The sequence below is a fragment of the Melanerpes formicivorus genome, unplaced genomic scaffold (genome assembly GCF_026170545.1).
Source record: "Melanerpes formicivorus ecotype bairdi unplaced genomic scaffold, bMelFor1.0.p_v2 SCAF_194, whole genome shotgun sequence".
NCBI classification, from domain to species: domain Eukaryota; kingdom Metazoa; phylum Chordata; class Aves; order Piciformes; family Picidae; genus Melanerpes; species Melanerpes formicivorus.
The window spans coordinates 37,490-43,777 of NW_027142546.1; positions in this window are offsets into that span (position 1 = coordinate 37,490).

Genomic DNA, 6,288 nt, shown 5'->3' on the forward strand with positions numbered 1-6,288 from the left:
AATATCTAGCATGTTTACGAGTGAAATCTAGGATCAAGTGGGGGTGAGGTTATGGGATGCTGCTACTACAGGGAATGTTGAGGCGCAGCGTATGCTCCCATGGTGGCGGATTATATTCGAGATGCTTAAAGCGCAAGAAGGGAACTCGGAACAGAGTATTGAGGGAGCTCAGGCCCCTCCTCCGTTACCCTCTAAGCTGCCACCAAAGCCGAAGCTGCGGACTGAGTCTCTGGGTACATACGCAGCAGAATACTACACCCCCACACATACCTACCCCCCCCCACCCCCCCCCCCCGGGGGACGACCTCCTAGATCCAGGTCCTGTCTATCCTGAACGGGAACCAGACCTTTATCTCCGGGATCCTCACGATGTGTGGGCTTCTATTAAGCGCCAAGCTTTGCGGGATGGAGACACTGAGGTTGCCGCAAGAATCGTGGCTCCTGTACTGTACGCGGGAAGAGGGGGTAACCCTCAATGGGAGGCTTTGTCCTTCCCAGTGATTAAAGAAAAAGAACTCCGTCGTACTGCCGCTGAGCATGGGCTCTCTTCTCCTTATTTCGCTAATCTTTTAACATCTATACTCGACAATCACGTAATGACACCATACGACTTAAAATCTCTAGCACAACTGTTGCTAACTCTGTCTCAGTATACTTTATGGGAGTTCCAGTGGAGAAAAGGGCTCCAAGCGCTCTTACTTGCATATGCGGGACATAACAATGAGGCTTTAGCGGCACTCACGTTGGATCACCTCATGGGCACAGGTCAACACACCGACCCGGCAGCGCAAGCCCGCGACTGCCCACGGGAAGCCCTGGAAGCATCACGAGAGGAGGCACGAAAGGCTTTTCTTAAAGTCCCGGACTCTCAAAAGCCACAAAAAGTTTTTACGAATATCGTTCCGGAACCGCGGGAACCTTATATGCAATTCATAGATAGGCTTAAACTGGCCTTAGAACGCCAAATCGATAATGGGGAGGCAAGGGAAATATTACTGTTGAAATTAGCTGTGGAAAATGCAAATGCAGATTGTAAGAAGCTGTTAAAATCTTTGCCTAATCAAAACCCCACCTTGCTAGAAATGATTGAGGCATGTAATAAGATAGGTACGATGGAATATAAGTATGAAGCTATGGCTGCAGCTTTTGCAGCTATGAATGGTCCAATGAATACAGGAGTTTGTTACGGCTGTGGGAAACCGGGTCATCTCAGAAAGAATTGTTTGGTAGCTAATACTGGAGCCAAACCTAAGGCACCCGGGATTTGCCCTAAGTGCCAGAAGGGGAGGCATTATGCTAACCAGTGTCGATCTAAGCATAATTCTCAAAGGCGGCCTGCGCAGGGAAACTGGATGCGGAGCGCGGGACGGCGCCGCGCGCAGACACAAATCATCCAGCCGTCACCGGCCAGCCAGATGCCGGCAGCACACATCTCTGACCTCCGCCCAGCAACAGCAGGCAGCGCTGTTGAATCCTGCTCGACAGCCACATGCCCTGATTTTTCAGTGGGACACAGGTGAAACAGACCCATTGCTTTTAATTGAGTGGGTTTTTCTTCCTAACCAGCCTGTTAAGACAATTTCTGTACAGCATGAAATGTTTGCCTTTTTAACCATTAAGGCCAGGCAGAGACTATTAACTTTAGCAGGGAGAGATTTTGATTGTATCTATGTTCCTGTTAAAGAGATTTACTTGCAGTGGCTTTTTCAGCAATCAGATGTTTTTGTTATGTCTTTAACAGCCTATGCAGGTCGACTCTCTATGCACCCGCCTTCACATAAATTGTTTCATCTTGACTTTTCTTTATCCCCTTTACCTCGTAGGAGTGAGCAACCACTGTCTGCCCCTACTGTTTTCACAGATGGATCGGGGAAGACTCATAAGTCTGTCATTGTTTGGTGGAACGATCAGTCCTTAACATGGGAGTCAGAGATTGCTGTAGTTCCTGGTTCGCCTCAGATAGTAGAATTAGCTGCAGTAGTACGAGTTTTTCAGAAATGGTCAGAGCCTTTTAATCTCGTTACAGACTCTGCCTATGTAGCAGGTATTGTTCAGCGAGCTGAGGCTGCAGTATTGAAGGAGGTGAGTAATCCTCAATTGTTTGACCTGTTACAGAAGCTGGTCTTTTTTCTAGGTTCAAGGAAACATCCTTATTTTGTCGTGCATGTTAGATCTCATACTACTTTACCAGGATTTATTGCAGAAGGAAATCGTCAAGCGGATTTTATGACATTAGCAGTGCAGGTATTGCCAGATCGCCTTGCACAAGCTAGGCTTAGCCATTCCTTTTTCCATCAGAACGCAGGAGGACTGAAACGGCAGTTTGGTCTGTCCTCACAGCAAGCTGCTAACATCATAGCTGTATGTCCTGACTGCCAGAAGCATTCTTTTCCTTCTGTTGCCAGTGGAGTTAACCCAAGAGGATTGCAGAGTTTACAATTGTGGCAAACAGATGTTACTCACTTTTCTGAATTTGGTAGTCTTAAATATATTCATTCTTCTATTGACACCTTTTCTGGAGCCTTGTATGCTTCTTGTCATACAGGGGAAAAGTCACAAGATGCTCGCAGACATTTTGTGCGAGCCTTTGCCACATTAGGTATTCCTGTTCCGATAAAAACAGATAATGGGCCAGCATATGTCTCTGCAACGCTTAAATCTTTTTTTGACTCTTGGGGAATTGTTCATATCACAGGTATTCCTTATTCTCCCACTGGACAGTCACTTACTGAACGTTCTCACCAAACATTGAAGCGTCTTTTATTACAACAGAAAGGGGGAATGGGAAGTACAATGCCAGAGGAGAGATTGCAGAAAGCTCTGTATGTATTTAATTTTTTTAATTGCTCCTTAGTAGATAGTAATCCTCCTATTGTTCGCCATTTTAGCAGTAGTACTTCTTTGGAAACATGAGAAAAAGCACCAGTGCTGATTCGAGGCCCTGAAACAGGAAAGATTTTAGGGCCATACCCTTTAGTAACATGGGGTAGAGGGTATGCTTGTGTTTCCACAGAAAGAGGCCCTCGGTGGATTCCAGCTAAGAACATTTGACCCTTTCGAGAGCCTTTATCACCTCCAAAGGAGGAAGTTGAAGAGGAGTAATTGATACTGAGAGACAGCGAGCTGCAGATTTCTGATCAATCTTCCAAGAACCCCTTTTTGTACTTGTTTAGTAGGACTGTCTTTGGATAAGTGGCTAGTTCCTTCATCTTTTAAATTGCTTGGTAATTGGGGACTTTTTCTCTGGCTTTGTAGTTTTCTTAGAACAATTATGTATGCTTTTACTGCTTTATTCTTTTTGCTACTTTTTTAACCTTGTTTATTGTAATGCTTATAGAGTTTGATTAATTGCTTTGTTAAGGGGATTCTTGTTATATAACAGAAGGGGGAAATGAAGGGTTAAATCTTGGAGAGCCGAGCTCCAAGCACTGCTGGACTGGTAAGAAGGAGACAGTGTTGGCCTTGATGGTTTGTGAACTATGGGAACTCAGTGCAGCAGTGCTGTTGGAGGAGGGCAGATATTTGATTACGTGTGGTTGTTATGACCTGAGAGGGTCAGACTTCAGACATACAGAAGATTGATGTAACAGAGTCCCTGTTCCTGTTGTAAACTGCTTCTGCGTTGTATTAGTTTTATAAAGAAGAATTCTGCATAATAAAGTGGACACCTGGCCTGCATCAGGCTGTGTCCCGTCTCTTAATCGCGGCAGCTCATCCCTGCCACCACCTCCTATTGGGCCAGGGGCTGTACGAACCGGGTACCAGCCCGGTGACATCACACCCAGCAGCTAGTCTGGGGCTGGGCCTGGGAGAAATAAAAAAAAACAGGAATGGGAAAAAAAAAGAAAAAGCCACAAAAATTCGCATTAAAAAAGGGAGAAAACGGTAAAAAGGAAAGGGGAGGGGGGAAGATGGGGGGGGAAGAGAATGGATTTGGGCTGGGAAAGGGGGGTTGGGTGGGTTATGGGGTGGGGGAAAAAGAAAGGGTGAGGCTGAAAAGAAAAAAAAATCATGTAAAAGAAGGAAAAATGATAAAAGGGAGGAAGGAGGTGGAGGGACAGAATGGGTGGGGAAGAAGGGCTGGGTTGGGCTGAAGAAGAGGTTTGGGGGCCTAGGGGAAAAAAAAAACAACAAAGGAGGGGGGAATTAAAACCAACATTTAAAAAAAAAGGTGTGGGGGAAATGATCAAAGCAAATTTTGGGGGAGGAGGGGTGGAGGTGAAAGTGAGTAAGGGTGAAGGGATGGATTTGAGCTGAGAGTGAGGATTTTGGGCGGTGCTGGGGTGGAGTGATGGAATGAAGGGGCTGAGCACATGGTGGAAACCAAGGTTGGGGTCTCTGCGAGAGCTGGATAATGCTGGAGAGTCACCAAGTGACTAAACCATGGCACCAAGCACCCCATCAAGTCTCCTCCTGAACACCCCCAATGACGGCGACTCCACCACCTCCCCGGGCAGCCCATTCCAATGGGCAATCACTCTCTCTGGGAAGAACTTCTTCCTAACCTCCAACCTAAACCTCCCCTGGTGCAGCCTGAGACTGTGTCCTCTTGTTCTGGTACTGGCTGCCCGGGAGAAGAGACCAGCCTCCGCCTGGCTACAACCTCCCTTCAGGGAGTTGTAGACAGCAATAAGGTCACCCCTGAGTCTCCTCTTCTCCAGGCTAAGCAACCCCAGCTCCCTCAGCCTCTCCTCATAGGGCTTGTGTTCCAAACCCCTCACCAACTTTGTTGCTCTTCTCTGGACTCGTTCCAGCAGCTCAACATCTTTCCTAAACTGAGGGGCCCAGAACTGGACACAGTACTCGAGGTGCGGCCTAACCAGTGCAGTGTACAGGGGCAGAATGACCTCCCTGCTCCTGCTGGCCACACTGTTCCTGATGCAGGCCAGGGTGCCCTTGGCCCTCTTGGCCGCCTGGGCACACTGCCGGCTCATGTTCAGCCTACCATCGACCAGTACCCCCAGGTCCCTCTCTACCTGGCTGCTCTCCAGCCACTCTGACCCCAGCCTGTAGCTCTGCATGGGGTTGTTGTGGCCGATGTGCAGAACCCGGCACTTGGATGTGTTCAATCTCGTGCCCTTGGACTCTGCCCAGCCTGTCGAGGTCCCTCTGCAGAGCCTCTCTACCCTCCAGCAGACCAACTCCTGCCCCCAGCTTGGTGTCATCTGCAAACTTACTGCTGATGGACTCAATGCCCTCATCCAGATCATCAATAAAGATGTTAAAGAGCACGGGGCCCAGCACTGATCCTTGGGGCACACCACTAGTGACTGGCCGCCAGCTGGATGTGGCACCATTCACCACCACTCTCTGGGCTCGGTCCTCCAGCCAGTTCCTAACCCAATGCAGTGTGCTCCCGTCCAAGCCATGGGCTGACAGCTTGGCCAGCAGTTTGCTATGGGGGACGGTGTCCAAGGCCTTGCTGAGGTCCAGGTAGACTACATCCACAGGCCTCCCCACATCCACCAGGCGGGTCACCTGATCATAGAAGGAGATCAGGTTGGTCAGGCAGGACCTGCCCTTCCTAAATCCATGCTGGCTGGGCCTGATCCCTCGGCCATCCTGTAAGTGCATCCCTTCCCTCCAGAAGGATCTGCTAAAGATTAGGTGATGAGCAAGCTCCTTGCTGGAGCACCCCCACCCTGGCTTGGCAGGGTCTAGGTGCACACACAGGTGGGGCTGCTATGGGTGGGGTGCCAGTGGGAGGTGTGAGGAGCTGCAGAAGGAATGGAGCATGGCCCCGAGGCAGAAGGGAGGGAAGAGTCAAGATGTAACAGCCACACGGGGCACAAACAGCCATTGTGAGGCCCCACGTGGCTGTGGGAGGTGGCAAGGGCCAGGCTGCAGCTGGCACTGGGATGGGTGACACCCCACAGGGTTGGGAGGTCTGGATACTCTGCTCAAATGCTGCTTTGAGGTCCTCATAATCCAGGCTCAGGGCACAAACCCCTCCCTGCCACCCTGTGTTGGTGGTCACAGTTCAGCTCATGGCTGCCTGTGGTGGTTGGGACCAGGGAGATGCTGGAGGGGGGTCACATCCACAAGCGCCTTCTTGTCCCCCAGCTCCACAGGAGCTGCATTCAAGGGGATGGATCTTGTTTGCAGAGATGTTTTGGATGCCCCATCCCTGGAAGTATTCAAGGCCAAGTTGGATGGGACTTTGAACAACCTGTTCAAAGGATTCAGCTCCTGAAGCCCACCTATGAGGCTACAGCTCTGGAAAAACTTGGTGGTCACCATCCCTAAGGGTCGTCACCTTCCACCCCACAAAGTCTTCTGGCTCCAAGG